Genomic DNA, 17,037 nt, shown 5'->3' with positions numbered 1-17,037 from the left:
GACTAACCAGGTACTATAGCACCTCAGAAGCAGATGGACTTCCTAGAGAAGATACAATTGGCCAAGATTTCCCCGGAGGAGCAACAACTTCCACGATGGGAAATAACGGAAGAGGAAGCGCGAATTACAATTGGGAAGCTTCCCCTGACTAAGGCCCTGGACCCCGACGGCTTTACGGCCACCTTTTATAAAACATACGCCCACATACTAAGCCCCGTCTCATCACAACTATTTAGTACATTCAAGGCCTCGGGTCGCATCACTACATCCATGGAAGAAGCCAAAATCCTTCTCATACCCAAGCCCAATAAAGACCCAGCAGCGTGTACCTCTCATACAGGCACATCGCCCTCGGCCCTCGCCCTTGTGGAAATTGGAAATTGCAGTGCCTGTAAATTCACAAAGAAAATTTACAATTTCAAAATTCAGGAGAGAACATGGGACATACGTTTCTTATCTAATTACAAAACAGAAAATGTAATGTACTGTATCCAATGTCCATGTGGATTGAGATACGTGGGTCAGACCCCAAGACCAGTACACATAAGGATCAATGAACATCGATCTAGGATTAGGTGCAAGAACCATCAAGCACCAATGGTGTCCCATTATGTTGCCTTTGCCTATTGCCCTGAGGACATCCAATTGTGGGTGTTGGATACTGTGAAAAATAGCTCTAACCCCCAGAGAGCATTGAATAACAAAGAATCCAGATGGATCCACCGTCTGCGAACCCTTGATAAATTGAGAGGACTTAATGAAGAAGCTCCCACCTATCAATTTCTACAGTGATCCTGGGCACCTTCAAAAATCAAGCCTTCTTTATGGTGTGAGCCAGTTCTGAATCCAGTGCCACAACACCATATTCATTATGGGTCCAGACACAACTTTTTAGCTCACTGTCTCTGTTAGGTCCTTGAACCCTTCCTTTCCAACATGGCCCTTGCAGCGCCTCTCCATCCCCACTGGTTAGATGGCTGACTAGCCTTAGTACTGGAGAACACAAGATCGGCAGATTTGCATTTGTTTAGTAGCAATTATGATACCCCAACTGATACAGGTTATTTGCCATTTGTCCTCAACTAATTTTCCCCTCGTATTCCACCGCATAGGCATAGGTATAGATTACCTTTCTTAGCCCTGTAGAACTACAGGCCAGTACCTGGACCTTACTATCCACACTAGGATGTAACCATCGCCACACAAGATAAGATGTTATATTTCGTGACACATCTACTCTTTTATCCCATTACATTATTGTATTGTTCTATAAGAAGCAGCTAGGGGGCACTAGTATTGTAACATCAAGGCACATACATAATTGATAAGATCTCCAATAGGTTCAGGTGCTTACTATATTCTCTATTTGAACTTTTATCTTACTCGAACATAGAGACAGAATTCCCTGCAGGGTGTCATTCCATGTCCGACCACTACCTAAACAATGGCGCACTTCCTCTGATACAGACTGTGTAACCAGCTCCGTATCACTATAGTAACGTGGACATTCTGCCGCATGTTTTTCAACTCGATGATCTACTACCACAAACCATGGCGTACTCCCCTGGATACAGTTCGAACTACCGGCTTTGAAGCACCATAGCAACGTGGACACTTTGCCGCACGTTATACAACTCGATGACCTTTACCGATAACACAGCGACTTTACACTCAGTGTCTGATTATGTGTAGGCATGCTGGTCTGACTATAGCGGAGACAGCAATTCTTTTAGGCACTTGAAGCAGGTGCAGACTAAATTTGTTGTAGTGTATTTTGGTGTCTCCCAGTGAGCCGACACTACAGTATTACCACTTTGGATTGCTGGGCCTGGTTACCAGACAATTGCTTACAATCCCACTCGAGGTAAAGAATCCCTTTTTGATTTGGGCACATTTTGTAGGCCTGATGTCCTCCAACTAACTAATCTTTTAGTTCCTCACGTCATACTCCATCTAGGCGACTTTGTCTGCACATGGGACTTGTTTCCCTGTGAAAATCCTAGTGTGGTCTCTTATTTATATAATTATCCATATATCCATCTACTTTTTCACTTTGGATAATGATTTATATCTTTTTCCCCTTCCTTTAGCATGATCCTTTAGTGAATGTTGAATGATTACACATCGGAATTGGGTGTCTATTCTTGCTTCTTCCCTTTTTTTCCTATTTTCAGTCATCACATTGACTATCTGCTTCTATTTTGTCACTTTTTAGTCCCTTATTTGTAATTATCCCGGGATGGAATTGGAATTTTTTTTAGACATTTATCAGCCATTTTTGGGTTGTATTTTACTTTTGATCCTTTTTTAATTCCCTAGGGGTTAACTTCTTACACATCTAACCTTTGGTCCTGAGGAAGGCGTTTTTCTGTTTAGATCTTCACGCCGAAACGTATTTGACCCCACCTGGCTGACCCATTTTGGTACTCAAGGGTAGTGCTTGTGCCTGTATTAGCAAGGCTAGGCCCCATACGTAGACCCGAGCAGTACTGTAAGAAAGGACTGGCAAGTGTGAATACATGAACTAAATTGACACCAGCCATCCATCTTCAAACTCTTCAAGAAATAAGAACTGGACATTTTCTTCCCTTGGCACACTTGGAATATATACTTGTGGACTTCCATAACTGAAATAGGGTGGAAACTGAGTAATCTAATAACATCTTTTTCTTTTTTGTAATATGTTATGTATTTGAAGTTGAGCCCAATCTAAGAAACATTGTCAAATATTTTGAAAATGTTGCTGAGGCTCATGTATAAAAGTTTGTTTTATGCTTTATATTAAATATTGAAAAACATTTTTTGAAGTCTCTGGTTAGATCTCATATGTAGCTAAGTGACAAAATGAAAGGAAATGATTTATGATAACAACATTAATTGTAGTATTATATGCATGTAAGATGTCAGTTTGAACAGATAGATAAAACCAGAACACCATCTGAAATTAAGGAGTGGTCCATTCAGATAGTAGTGATCCTTTATTGTGAAACAGCTTTGTGCAAAATCTTTTTGCTTTCCTTGTTTAGAGAAAATGAGGTGTGCATAGGTAATAGGTATACCGCATCATCAATAGATTATAACCTGTGGGGACACATTTCGTTGGTTTTTGCACATCGCCCTCATAAACATAGATATAAAAATGTATACTAAAATACTGGCGAAAAGACTGGAAAGCTACCTCCCTTCACTGATCCACCCGGACCAGGCTGGGTTCATCCTCGGTCGACAGACAACATTAGAAGAGTGGCACACTTGGTGGAGAAAGGTCAGAAAACAGCCACCCTGGTGGCCCTACTAGCACTAGATGCCGAGAAGGCGTTCGACCGAGTGGAGTGGCCGTTCCTGTTCAGAGTAATGGAGAAAATGGGTCTAGGGGGAGACTTCTTGGAAATGGCCCAAGCCAACTATAGAAATCGGACGATTCACCTAGCAGTGAATGGGTCCATGTCGCGCCCCGTCGGTCTGGGTAGAGAAACCAATCAGGGGTGTCGCTCTCCGCCCTCCTCTATGCAATATATCTGGAGCCCCTGCTTCAGGCAATAAGGGAGGCAGAGGAGATCCAGGGGGTCCCTTTCGGGTGGACAAAACATAGTCGCAGCTTTTGCCGACGATATGCTACTGTCCCTTACCAGGCCCAAAGAATCGATAGAAGCATGTAGTAACTTACTGTCAGGGTTCGGGGAGGTGTCTGGCTTGAAGATCAACCTGGAGAAGTCTGAACTGTTAAACTTAACACTGGAAAGAAGACAGCCACAGAGTTGAAATTAATGTCGCCTTTCCTGTGGAGCCCCAGGGGGATTAAATATTTGAGGGTCAAAATCACACCGTACCTATCAGGGTGGTACGCAGCTAATTACCCATCCACACTAACTGCAATAAGGAAGGACTACCTGAAATGGAAGAATCGCAGGGTCTCATGGATGGGCGGTGAAAATGGTGACGCTCCCACAGCTGCTCTACCTGTTTCAGGCAATCCCACTGATAGTACCCCAGGAGTTCTTCAGGGATCTAGGGAAGGCAACTAGGGATTTCATCTGGGAAGGGAAGAAGCCACGGATTAGCTGCCACCTGCTAATGGCGCCTAGGAGCATGGGTGGATTGGCGTGCCCCAACTTCCAGCAATATTACGAGGCAGCATAACTGCGGTTGATACAGGAATGGTTCTCGCATGAGGGTGCTTTGCTCCTTGAAACACTTGTGTATAGGCGCGTTATAAATGCCATATAATATCAAGGGAAACAATGGACCCGGATGGATAGGGCCGTGGCACAACACGATCAGGTGGAGTTCCCATGGCTCCTGCGCCACCTCAGGTCAAAACACCTATACATGAGCGCCATCACAAAGGCTCTGTGGCCACATGGATAAAACTGTGAAGAAACAGGGGATCACAACCTTCCCATCACCATTCACCCTGATCTTTAACAACAAGGACTTTATTCTGGGACTGGAGTGGGGGGGCATTTGATAAGTGGAGAAAGGGTGGGGATGTAAGAAGATCAGGGACATGTTTCTGGGAAATAGAGTGAAATCCTTCCAGGATTGCAAACAAGACTTTGGAGTGGGAGAGGGGGAGAGACTTTGGTATTTTCAAATAAGAAATTGGGTCATGAACAGGATTAATAGACAAGCGGCCACCCGTCAGCTCACTCCATTCGAGAACTTTTTGCTGACAAATCAAAGGGATTTATCTCTGGGATATACAGAGTACTGGACGGGGCTTCCCCCCAGCAGAAGTGGCCGTACATGGCCCGATGGGAGCGGATGCTGGGTAAAGAGGTTACTAAAGAGGAATGGGAGAGGCTCTGGAGGAAAATACTGAAGGTGGCGCGGGCAACACAGCTCCAGTAAGCATGGTACAAATACCTTTTCAAGTAGCACTATACCCCGGCATGGCTACATAGCAATACCCAGAGGTATCTAAGGACTGCTGGAGTGGGTGCGGGGAAGAGGGAGCCGCAGCCACATTTGGTGGGAATGTCCCAAAATTAGGCCGTTCTGGTTGGAGGTTCGCCAGGCACAGGCGCAGGTATTCGGGGAGGGGGCCGGAAGGGACCCAAAACAGGTCCTGCTGGGACTGAAGGGAATGGGGACAGAAGGGGGATGCGGGGGGAGAGAAAAGGCAAGGGTGATAACCTTAGCAGCAATGACTCTCATAGCACCAAAATGGAAGGGGCCAACAGTCCCGACGGAACAGGAGTGGCTCTGAAAGGTATGGGAACTAGTAGCCCTTGAGTGGGCCACATATGCAATGAATAACAATCTGGGAAACGGAATGGGGGGAAACATTGGCCTTCCTTAAAGGAGACTTTAGAGCCCAATGGCGCCCTCGATGATTGAAACTGCTGGACTTGATCTAGTGGGACCCAAGGGGGTCAAGCAAATCGAAAACAGAGACTGCAGGCTGCCAAACGCAGAAAAGGGAATGGGTAGGGTGGGGAGACAGAGGAAGCGGGAATTGTTTAACTTGTTGTAAAATTAATAGGGATATGTTTGTGTTGCAACTTTAGCAGCTCACATACCTCCTGACGAGTAAAGCCTGCCCTCAGCTCATGCTACCCTAAGGAGATGAAAGGTACATCCAGGCTGTGCCTGTTGCACCTTTATGATTGATATCTCTGCTGGTTTAGTAGTAGTATGGGGCTGAGTAGGTGGTTTAGCCTCCACTCACCCCTGTACTCCTTCAGAGCAGTAGTCATTTTGTCACACCCCCAGTTTAAACTCTTCTCCACTGGAGGATGTCATTTTACGCTTCAAGCAGCCAAGACCAGGCATAGTGGATTGAAAACCTGGAGTCGCTATTCTCGTTCAGGAACTAGGTGGAAACCTTTCTCTTCCGTTAGCGGTATGATGATGCCTTAAGATCTATTTGTTAGGTTTGACGCGCTTGAAGCATGTTCTCAATCAAGCAATCTTACATTTGGTCTGTACTTGGCTTAAGACGGCAACGAAAACATCAAATTGCAACAGCCAACTGGGTGCAATCCCAAAGGCTAGATCTCTCGAAGTGGGGGAGATGCCGCCACAAAACATGATCAGTTAGCCTGCACTTTAACAAGTCTAAATTAGGATCTGTGTATGTGGGCGTACATTCAAATAAATGGACCCGCTAGCTGGCCTTAAATAGAACGTGCACTGGTGCAGTTAAGGAGTGAAGCTCTTTGCTTCCAACGATGTGTAATCAAATTTGTATGTTCCCAAAATAAAACTCTTAGCAGCAGAAGTTCGAATTTTACTATGCATTAGGACCACTCTCTTGGGGAGACCCAGGAAACCAGCTTCTTGTTGTCAATACGAGCCTGGCATAGGCTGCTTTCCACACCACATTCTTATTGTTACAGCCTGAAGTATATTTTGTTGTTTCATTCATTGCAGTTGGCCTTAGACCCGTTTGTTTGAATGTGATTATAGAAAGTCATGCTTAAATCTACTTAGTGAGTCAGTGACTTTGCTGTGAGAGCTTAGAGTGTTTTCTGGTTCTGGGAGGACAGCTTTTACCCTCAGAGCTGTCTGTCAATGCCACTTCATGGGGTGTTCAGTAGGACAAAGTAGGCGGTGGCAGCGGGGGAGAAGGATTTTTTTCAAAAAGTTTGTTTGAAAAATTGTCTGTCTGCCCAAAGCTGAATGTCCCCTCGAAGTCTGTTAAATGACATCCAAGGGGTTTTCTGGCTTTTATATCCTTGTAGTGTGAGTTGATTAGTGTTGAGATAAGAAGAATGATTTTAGGTTGTTTTACCGTAACAGAAAAAAATGCGGCTGAAAATACGGTTGCGGTTTTGGCCGAAAATACATTTTTTTCCATTACATTAAAACAACCCAAAACTAATTGTTTCTCTGAATCCCCCCCCCCCCCCCCCCTTACTTACCTTGCGGCAGCACACTTCCCTGTGTGCTGCCGACTAATTATGTCCCTGCGGGAATGGAATGGGGGGAAACATTGTGTCCCTGCGACGCCTATTTCCACTGACTTCTGTGATGGGGAACGGCCGCTGCAGAGTCCTTTTTTCTTTTTTTTACATAGTGAACAAGGGTGTGGGGGCCACCCCTGTGGCCCTTGCTGCCATTGTTAACTATAATGCCACCGAATGGGGGATTTGGTCGAACATTTCGGCTGTACGAATAATTTTTGGTACGGCCGAAATTCGACCAAATCTTCCATTCAGTCTTTTATATTCTGTCTTTTTGACCATTACAATCAAGAATACTCAAAGGGCACAACACACAGTAGTTTTCGTCCTGATGAAGTGATAAAAGGACAGATCAAAGAAAATAACCACTTGTCGCAAGGTGAGTAGCCTGGCCTTGCCACAAGTGGATAGGAACCCCTCCCAGCCTAGGGTCGGAGGACTACCAGGGTGGAAGCCAGCACCAATTCTACCAATAAGGGGACAGTAGCATTTGAGAGGACACAAATTCCTGTTTCCTCCTCAAGTGCCAATCTTTGTTTGGGCAGTACCAGCTTGCCTCACCCCATACCTCTTAACATAAATGCTGGCCAGGTTCTCTTGCTTTTCTAGACATGGCAGAGAAACAGTCATGGAAAGGGGTCACCTGCAAGACAGCAGTCCATCCGTGCCCCACTCGATCCAACCCATAGAAGGAGAATCCACGCAAGAAGAGTGGGAGCTTCTGTCTAGCTCTCCCTGGCTCTACGCAACCTGTCTAAAGATCCCAGTTGCAGGCAGAGAACCAACAGACTAGTAGCCAGAGCTAATTTGCGCAGAGATGCAAATCTGTTAAGGATACCCTAGACTACCAGGGGCTTCAAGTAGAGTGGCCAAGGTGGGCGTGGCTAACCGGCATGCTTTGAGAAAGCCATAGATTGAGGCTCCTGGGCATGATCCATTGTATTGATCCTTTTAAGGCACGCTACCGAATCCTCTTTACTTCTACGCACCTAGCTATCACAGACAAACATGTTGGCGACTTGAGGATCGAAGAGGTAGTCCTGTGGGTCTGGATTACATAGATTGAGGACGGATTTGGAGAGCGACAACCGATATAAAATGGCAGACAGTACCTGGCAGCGATGGGAGGAGCACCGCAGGGGCATCTGGCTTGAGAACAGATGGTGGTCTGCTGTGGGGGCTCACCTGAGTGACAAGCTTTGTCTCCCCCTGGAACCGGACAACGTGCACTCTGCATCCTGAGTTGCGGTGTAGCCGAAGGCCCCAGTGGGTCTCCCTATGTCCTGTAATGTGCTCTGTGTGAACTGTGCCACCTGACATAGGCAGGAGCAGCGAGGTGTTGTGATCTGGTGGAGATGGAACGCTGCAGACTCCGCTGACAGGATGATTGTGGTGAGAAATAGCTGATGTGGGGGGCTGTTTAACGGCACGCATCATCTGCTGGTGATGTGATGTGTGCCCGATAGTGGGGACGCGAGCAGACAGGAAGCGCCGTAGAGGCAGCAACGTTGAGCATTGATGTGTGCTGGAAGCGCGCGCCTGCTTACACTCGTTGACACTGGGGCACCCTGTGTCTGAGTGTCCTGCGGCAGAAGCTGACTTGTACTGGAGTTCCTGCTGTGCTCCTTGGAACTACCAATGCATGCCTTGAATGTGGGTACGGCCTGTGAACCACACGATTTATTAAAATAACTGATGCTGAGGAGCGGACTCTGACTGTGAGGTGGTGGGAGATCCTGGATTTACTACGTAGATGCTTTCTGGCCGGACCTTTGGATACCTGGGATTATAGGTCTTGCAGATCACTTATTTATTTACAGCCTGCAGGGACTAATAGCTGGTGTATTTACAGTTCCTGGTGAAGGTCTGGAAAATTCTACATGCCGACACATAATAGAGGCAGCACTAGGCAGACTAAAATGAATATATTCGCACAGAAAGCTGACCAGGCTTAGATATCTCTCAGCCCATTAGAACAGAGGGATGGGGGTGGGCATCCCAAGCTAGGACAGGAGCCGGAATATGTAATCCTGAATGCTATTGTGGCGCTGCACAGTTTGTTGGAGGCCAAAATAGATGAGGTGAAAATTGACATCCGCCTCCTTCGTCAGGATGTCAGAACATTGGCAGATAGGGGGTCTAATACTGAGACGAAACAACAACGTGGATGCTACAGAGATACTGGTGGCTGCGGTGAAAGTCTTGAAGGTCAGAAATGAGGCTCATGAGTGTAAGTAATAGATGCGGAAGGAAGGTCCTGACTAAATAACGTCTGGATTTTGGGCCTTCCAGGAGGTGAGGCAGGACGGGACATGACTGAGCATATTGAGAACAAGTTGTTTCAGGATATTGGTCCGGGCACCCTCTCTCAGGAGTTTACAACAGAAAGGGCACATCGCTCATTTATTCATGGGCCCCCCACCTGCAGCACCTCAGCATCCTGTGATTTCACGGGTGCTCAATTACAAAGACCGGGAACGTTTACTCTGATTCTCCAGGCAAGGGGGCAGTATTCAGCGAGGATCCATGTTGCAAAGTTCATGGGAACTTCCCTCCTTGCTATCCTCTTCAGTTTTGCCGTCTTTCTCCTCTTGTTAAACTGCCATCTTAGAACTGCTGTTTCCTCGTGTGTTTTACCTCGCTCAAAGTGTGCTCTCGTGGTCCGCCTTTTATCCGTGTGGGGAAGTGTAATGGAAGTCCGGTGTGTGTGATGGTCAGTAATTGCATGACCTTTATATTGGGACACATCAAGTATACGGCTCGGCTCTTAGTCCGTTTTCTCTAATAGCGAGCAGCTTGTGAGAAAGTGTTAGTGTTGTAAAAGCGGGCAGTTTGAATTCCTAAATATCCTACCTGGTAGGATGGGGTAAAGGTGTTACAGGGGAGGGTATACTGCCTCTCACCATTCGGTGTCCCACTCTCCGAAGACCTCTCACCCAGGTGATCCTCCAGCAATGGTCCACCCCCAGGAACTGGATCCAAAAGCAATGGCCTTGTCCTCGCCACCTGCATGACCATGACAGATCCCCGGGGAGTGGTGGGTGAGACACCTTCTGGTTTCTCACAATATCCTGGTTCGAATTATATTATCTGCCGGCCCAGATGCAGTTATTTACCTGGTGGCTGTCTTCTGAGCTACACTGGATACGTATCTGATGCAGTTGGCTATTAAACAGATTGTGTTGATGGAGGCACTCTCGATACCTGAGAATTTCTTGTCTTGTGTTCCGACTTTGTTGAAGGAGGGCAGAGGGATGTGGGATAGAATGCTGCAGATACTTGGGGTTTGTGACCCGTATAACCTGCATATTCCATTAACAGCGATTGTGAATAAAAGCAGGGGTGCTATTCAGGGTTTATGTGCATGGGAGGCTGTGGGCCTGGCCACCTGTGGGGATGTTTTCAAGGATGGAATGATAATGGACTTCCCGTCGATGATGGAGGAATGGGGACTCCGGCGGGACAGTTTTTGCTGTACATGAGATTTATTTCAACTGCCAGATGAAAATGGCGGTGTGTGCCTGTGGAGCCTTAATGCAATAGTGTGCTGACGTTGATGCATGAACTGGAGGACGGTTGGAAACTGGAGTCAAGATTATGTACTGGATTGTTGGCAGGCATGAATAGTGAACTGCTAGGTGAAACTGTTGTGGGAGACGGATTTACATATAACTATAGATGAACAAGAATGGGACCGAGCTGTGGTGTATGTTCGTAAGGTCTCTCGGAACGCTAGACTTGGATTGTTGCAATTAAATGTCCTACACAGGACCTACATGGCGCCACATAGAATGATAATCGAGGATGGGGAGAGGGCATAAGAGATCACAGGAAATGGCTCAATACTAAGGATAGGTCAGGATGTCTGTTACAAAAAGTACACTGTCCGGTGTCACAACTTATTTCTTTCCCTTACACTCCTAACTAAAGATAAAAGGCTAGTGAGTCTCTTTACTGTTGAAGAATGGCTTGCTTCTTCTGCGGAGCAGACTACCATGCCAGTAGTCTGGAGGGACTCTTTTCTGAGGAGATGACTCTCTTCCCCAGGTTGGGGTCTCTTTTAAAAGGCATCACACAAGGTTCCATATTGAAAAGTCTCAGTTCTCAAAATAAGTAAAGTTCCAACTCAAAACGTTGATGACAAGAGGATGACTCCCTCCCCTTGACCCTTCTCAAGCCTCTTGCAATGGTCACAATACCAGGGGGGAATTACTCCCTTCCATGACTCCCTTCCCCGGCCTTTCTCAGGTTTCTCCTAATGCCAAGAGAGTAACTTCCTTCCCTTGGTTTTTTATCACAATGTTTACCAAGGTGGGGTGTCTTCCTTCACCTGGCCTTTCTCAGGCCTTTCTTGGCAGTTCAACAAAGATAGCTTGATGGGCCATCCTGGTATACTCCCTTGCCAGGTACTGCCTTGGGTCCCAGACCCTGTCCTATTTGGTTTCTCTTGTTTGGGCCCCAGACCCTGTTTATATTGTTGGAGCCTGTTGAGTGGCTCGACAGGCAGTTCTTGTATCCTCCCCTGCTAGGCACTGCCTTGGATCCCAGAGCCCTCTGTTTGGTTTCTCTTGCTTGGGTCCCAGACCCCTTTACAGACCCAGGCAGCCAGTCGACCTTTTTTTTCGAACTACTCCGAGTCCCCCGACGGCCTTCTCAACCTCCTGTGTTCATGCTGCCTCTGGCCACCATAGAGACCACACTTCTTAGCCGGTCTTTGTGTCGCTGTTCGGCACCGTCACACGGCTTTCTCCTGCACCTGCTTATCCTTCTCCTACTGGCCTCGGTTGGCCGGTCCTCGGCAGAGCAAGTAGGGATGTCTGGTCCCCACTGTTCATGTCCCGGACAGCTGCTTCTCTCCCAGCCTCGCCATCTGCGATGTTGGGCCTTTGCCCGTAGTGCCTCCAGGGAGGAACTGATAGCTTGGATTAGCCTTCTTTCCTTTTTATTTCCAGTAGCCGAATACCTTGTTTAAGGTGACTAAACCACTGATGTTGGTTCTGCAGGGTACTCTGCATTGCTCCAGGTTTCTTCCTTGTCTCAGTATTGATGTTCTCATCTTCAACTGGGCTACATGTGCTCACCTTCATCCCAGTGCCTGCATTTGACTCTCATAGACAGTCCCTACTCTTCCTCGTCCCAGTACTTTTTAGGTATGCCAAATCATCTATCCTACAGCAGCACACGGAAGTATGTGGGATTACGGAAGCCTGCATAGGGCAGGAAGAGGAAGAAGGTGGGGGCATATTTTGGGCATACCACGTTCTTCCCGGACCCTCGTCCTTAGTCCTATAAATGGGATCCCTCCCCATGAGATCCACCCTCTGAGTACCATCCATAGGGGGACTCTCGGGTAGCCGCCTCACCTCCCTGTCCTCATGGGAAGGGGCTCCACTGGAGGAGAAGGGGCGGCATCCAAGGATTCGTCACACTGGACTCTAATTTTACCAATGTGACTCCTACACTTCTGTTCTGGAAGCTGTTGATAAGATTTTTTTTTTTAAATAAAAAAACCATAGAGTGGCCACTGCTCACTAGGACTTAATTTACCTTGAAGGGAACTGCACTTTGGTCCTCTAACACAAACCTGAGAACGTTGAAGTGTGGGACACCATTATGGCAGCACAAGGGCCCCATACGGAGAAAAGGGCCAGGGCGTAACCCGCTCTTTGCAGCTTTCTGCAATTGTGACCCCTCCTGGGTGGGTAAGAAAGGACTATATTGGCAAGGGACTGATAACCAATCGAGGATGGGGAGGGGGCATAAGAGATCACAGGAAACAGGAAGGTGTGGGTTGTCCAGTTGAGGTCGTAGGAGGAAGGGTGGCAGACCAAGAGACCAGCAGGAGGAAGGATGGTGGAATGGACTGTGGAGCTGATTTCTGAAACGGGTGAGGTATTGGTTGGTGAAAGAAAGTGTGTGTGTGTGTGTGTAAAAGACTTGGGTAGGGTGTGAGTGAGAAGTGGCTACGAGAGTGAAAGGAGGATGACTGAGCAGAAGGTGGGGTGGAGTAGTGGTAATAGTGTGGAGGAGGGAGTAGTAACATCGAAGTGGGGTGGCAGTAGTAGAGTGAGAGTCATCGGAGGGACCAAGGAGGATGAGGCAGGAAATAGCAGTGAATCTATTTATTTATTCATATTTGTAGAGCGTGCAACAGCCTGAAGGCATAGTGGCGCTTGTTACATTGAGTGAGAAAGCTTAGTTACATATAACATCATACAGGAATATATATTTTTTGTACAATGTGAATATCATAGTTAGTGTATCAGAGGATAGATGGGTGCCTGTGCGGACGTGGGAAGGAAGGGAAGGTTAGTTAAAGAGGGCAGATTTGAGGTTTTTGCGAAAGGCAGTGAGAGAGGTTTCTGCTCTGTGGGCCTTGGGGAGCGTGTTCCATAGCTTGGGGGCTAGATATGGGAAGCCAGTCCCTCCTGCTTTGGCCCTGTTGATGTTACGCTCACCTGGACCCCACAGGGTGTCGATCGGACCCGGACAGCTGCGGTCTCCTTCAACGTGATGCATAGTGCAGAGATGACTGTCTGGCCTGGCCCACCTAGTCTTGTCTGCTGGACCCGAAGAAGTATTTTTCTGCAAGTGGAGACAGGGATTAACCACCTGTGGGTTTTAGTGATGGCCTCCCAACTATACTCGCTCTCCCCCACTAATCATCTCTGATATCCCCTTAGTAACCTCACCTTATGTTCGTAAAAAATTAGATCTCCATCCTCCGTGTCTTGCAGGGGTGCGTAGATACCAGTTACTTCACTGGTTTGAAGGCGTTGGGAGAGTTCCGGTAAGTATTGACTCTGAAGTCCCTGGCGGGATTGGTAAGTATCAAGTTCAAAGAATTCAATGTGCCCGATGCTCTCTCTTGTCCCCTTCCTTCCTTAAGTTGCAACTGAGTTTGTGAGAAGAAGGTCTTGTAGCTGCTGCTGGCGTTCAGATAAGAGTCTGTGTTACCCAACGCTGTCCGGTAACTATTGCATGCGTTAACGTGTTGTTTTTCTCCCTCTTCACAGATGCGGCATATGAAAATGTGGAGAGTTATGGAATAATACCTCCGGTGGTAAATCGGGTAAGTCTATGGTGGTAAGAGGTTGTATTGGTTGATTCCCTTGGCTCACCTTGTTTTTTCTTGTGTCCCCTAGGTGCCGGATTACGGCGAAGAAATGATGGAGACAGTGCCGGATCGAAAGATGCTGTGAGAACTGGTGAGTATGGCGCCGTGCTGGAGCTCGCGAAGCGACGCGTGCAGGACTGATGTACTTTCCAGGTCCGGAGATGAAATGGTTCCGGAATTAGGTGAGGAATTTGAAATAAGTTTGTTTTTTAACCTTGTCCTTTACTTCTTCTTCTTTATTCTTGGAGCTCCGGATTCGAGGCGGGCGTGGCAGAAGACTGGATGCTGGCTGCAGGCATGCGGGCGTGGCAGAAGACTGGATGCTGGCTGCAGGCACGGTGAGCGTCACACTGCTGGATGCAGAATAACGCGAAGCATGTGCTGCTGTTCGGGTGTGGTTTAAATAGCCTCCAAAGTAGTTCCAGGTAAGACGTTCCCTAGAGCCACGCCCGAGTAAAAAATTGTCCCTGTAACAAAATAGTCCCATCCAGGCCTCGTGTAGACTTGGACTCTTTTGCAGCATGGTCTGCATCAGGTAAGTAAAGTCTATGAGCCTGGCGCCAGGACTGATTTCTATGATGAGCCTGGCGCCTAAGGCGCCAGGACTGAACCCAGACAGCCCCTAGCCGGGGCTGCTGAGGTTTAAACAAATGTCTGGATGCCTGCTCCCGGAACTGAGGGCCTTGGTCCTGTTGCCTGGGGGTAGGCATCATGACAGTTGATGCATGGTACGATGAGTTGGTTAGTGTAGCATGTTCTAGTGGGCGTAGTTGAGGTGGCTCTGGCCAATGTGTCAAAGGTAGGATGGAGCTGGAAGGTTGATGTATTTCTGTGTGGTTGTGAGAATTTTAGAGGTGATGCGGTGGAGTTGAAAGTATGAGAGGAGATGGGTAAATGGAGACAGGGAGAGGAACATTTGGGTGTGAGAAGAAGACAGGGCGTCTGAAGGCACATCTGCAGATCCCCTGTTAGCTACCAATGAACTTATAGTGTATGGATAGTATAGGAAGTCCCTGTCAGGGTCTAGATAGAAAAGGTGATTGCATTTAGATTATCTAGACGAGTAAATCCAATAAATAGACAGTAGCGGGACAATATTCTGTGTTTACTAACCCAGGGGCTAAGGCTGTGTGGGTTAGGGTGGAAAATTCTATTTTTTGTATGAGAGAAAAGGGGACGGCCATTGTGCCCTGCTGAATGGCTTGATAAAAACCCTTGAACCACCTTGGTGGAGTTGGACAGTTCTTTGAGCCACCTGTGATGCTCTAAACAGACATTTGGAAGAGCATGAATGTTAAGTACTGCTTACAAATGTCTAGATTGTAATGCATGAAGATGTACTTTTTTTCAGAAGTTTTTTTATTTATTAATTTGGCTTTCTGTGCTCTGTAAGTTTACACTCTTGTGTACTATACATAGTGTGCGGGGGGAATCATAGCACAGTGGATAAAAAAGCATTCCCAGTCCACCATGTTCCTCTCGGAATGGGCTGAGCTGGCCTCGTCTCTCGTCTCCTCCTCTTCCCAACTCCTCTTGCTGGGGGATCTTAACATTCATCTTGACTCTCCAGACTCCTCAGGACCTTTCTGCATTCTGTGTGAGTCCCTTTCTCTTTGCATTCTACCTTCAGGTCCAACGCTCACAGCTGGCCACACCTTGGATGCTCTCATCTCCACAAGCATCCCACTCTCTATTCCTCTTACTACCTCACTCTCATGGACTGTTCATTCTCTTCTCACTTGAAGCTCTCTTCTCCTTTAGCAATGGCACACCCTACACCACCTCTTGCCTTCAAGGTCATCCAACCCATGAAAAGAGTGTCAACGGCTGCCTTTGCCTCCACCTACTCTCCTCCTTCTACTCAGTCTCCTGCGGCTGACTCCCACCCTGACACATCCCTCTCTAACGTTCCCCGTTCCATCTCCAACACTCTTGACATTTTTGCCCCTGTCATGAGGGTCTGACTGAAGCCTACCAAAAAGTACAACTCTTGGTACGACTCTGATTTGGCTGCCCTTAAACGCAAGTGCAGATCAGCGGAACAGAAATGGGGATCTTTGGGTGCATCCTCTGACAAGCTGGCCTGCCGCCTTCTTCAAAGGCAATATAGACTCTGCATCCGCTCCAAGAAAAGAGTCTACATTCAAGCCTGCATCTCTGCAGCATCAAACAACACAGCCAAACCTTTCACAGTCTGCATGCAACAGGCCAGCCCTACTGCAGCTGCATCCTCTACTGCACCCACCCAGGCACATTTCACCACCAAAACACAGGACATCCTGTCCTCTCTCTCTTCTGCACCCCCTCCTGCTCCAACATCCCTTGGGCCCCCTCCTGCTGCCCATACCCCTCCCTTTCCCCTGTCACACCTGATGAGGTCTCTAGACAAGTCCAGTCTATGAAAGCCTCTTCCTAACAGGAGGACCCCTGCCCCTCCCAAACCATCAAGGACAATATTGACACTCTCGCTCCAGCCTTGGCCGACCTCTGCAACCTCTCTTTCACCACTGTTGTTTTCCCCTCTACTCTCAAGCACTCTCTTGTGCACCCTCTGCTCAAATATCCCTCTGCTGAGCGGTCTATTCCGGCAATCTATCACCCGGTCGCCATCACCCCTTTCCTGGGAAAACTCCTGGAGAAGCTGGCTATGACTCAACTTACCCTCCACACTGAATCTTTTGGTTGTCTCCATAACAATGGTATTTTGGGGACAGAACATTTATTGGTTAAGGTAGGAATTATTCCAGAATCTACTTTAAACATTGTGTTATTATGCAAGGCCCCTACCCCATCACGTGATATTCCGGTACAGTTGTGCAACTACCTCCTCTCCCTGCTGAATCCTGCTACTAAGTTGATTCTGCTTGGAGATTTTAACCACTGGCTAGGTAGCAAGCCAACTAATACAAAGGGACACACCCTTAATATGGCTTGCCTCGGATAACCTTAATTTAAGGGAAATAGAAATCTGTCCATGTCCATGGTCGGCTCATTCCTGCATTCGTTTTCAGG

General features: G+C 47.5%; 1 protein-coding gene across 5 annotated transcripts in view; it reads left to right on the top strand.

Moving 5' to 3' along the window:
• MCC (MCC regulator of WNT signaling pathway) overlaps positions 1–17,037 on the top strand; it is a 2,118,336-nt gene that overhangs the window by 1,018,166 nt on the left and 1,083,133 nt on the right. The gene's annotated exons all lie outside the window — the stretch shown is intronic.

The sequence above is a fragment of the Ambystoma mexicanum genome, chromosome 6p (assembly GCF_040938575.1).
Source record: "Ambystoma mexicanum isolate Mex_15411 chromosome 6p, UKY_AmexF1_1, whole genome shotgun sequence".
Taxonomy (NCBI): domain Eukaryota; kingdom Metazoa; phylum Chordata; class Amphibia; order Caudata; family Ambystomatidae; genus Ambystoma; species Ambystoma mexicanum.
The sequence above is the reverse complement of the archived record's forward strand: the minus strand, read 5'-3'. Positions and strand labels throughout refer to the sequence as shown.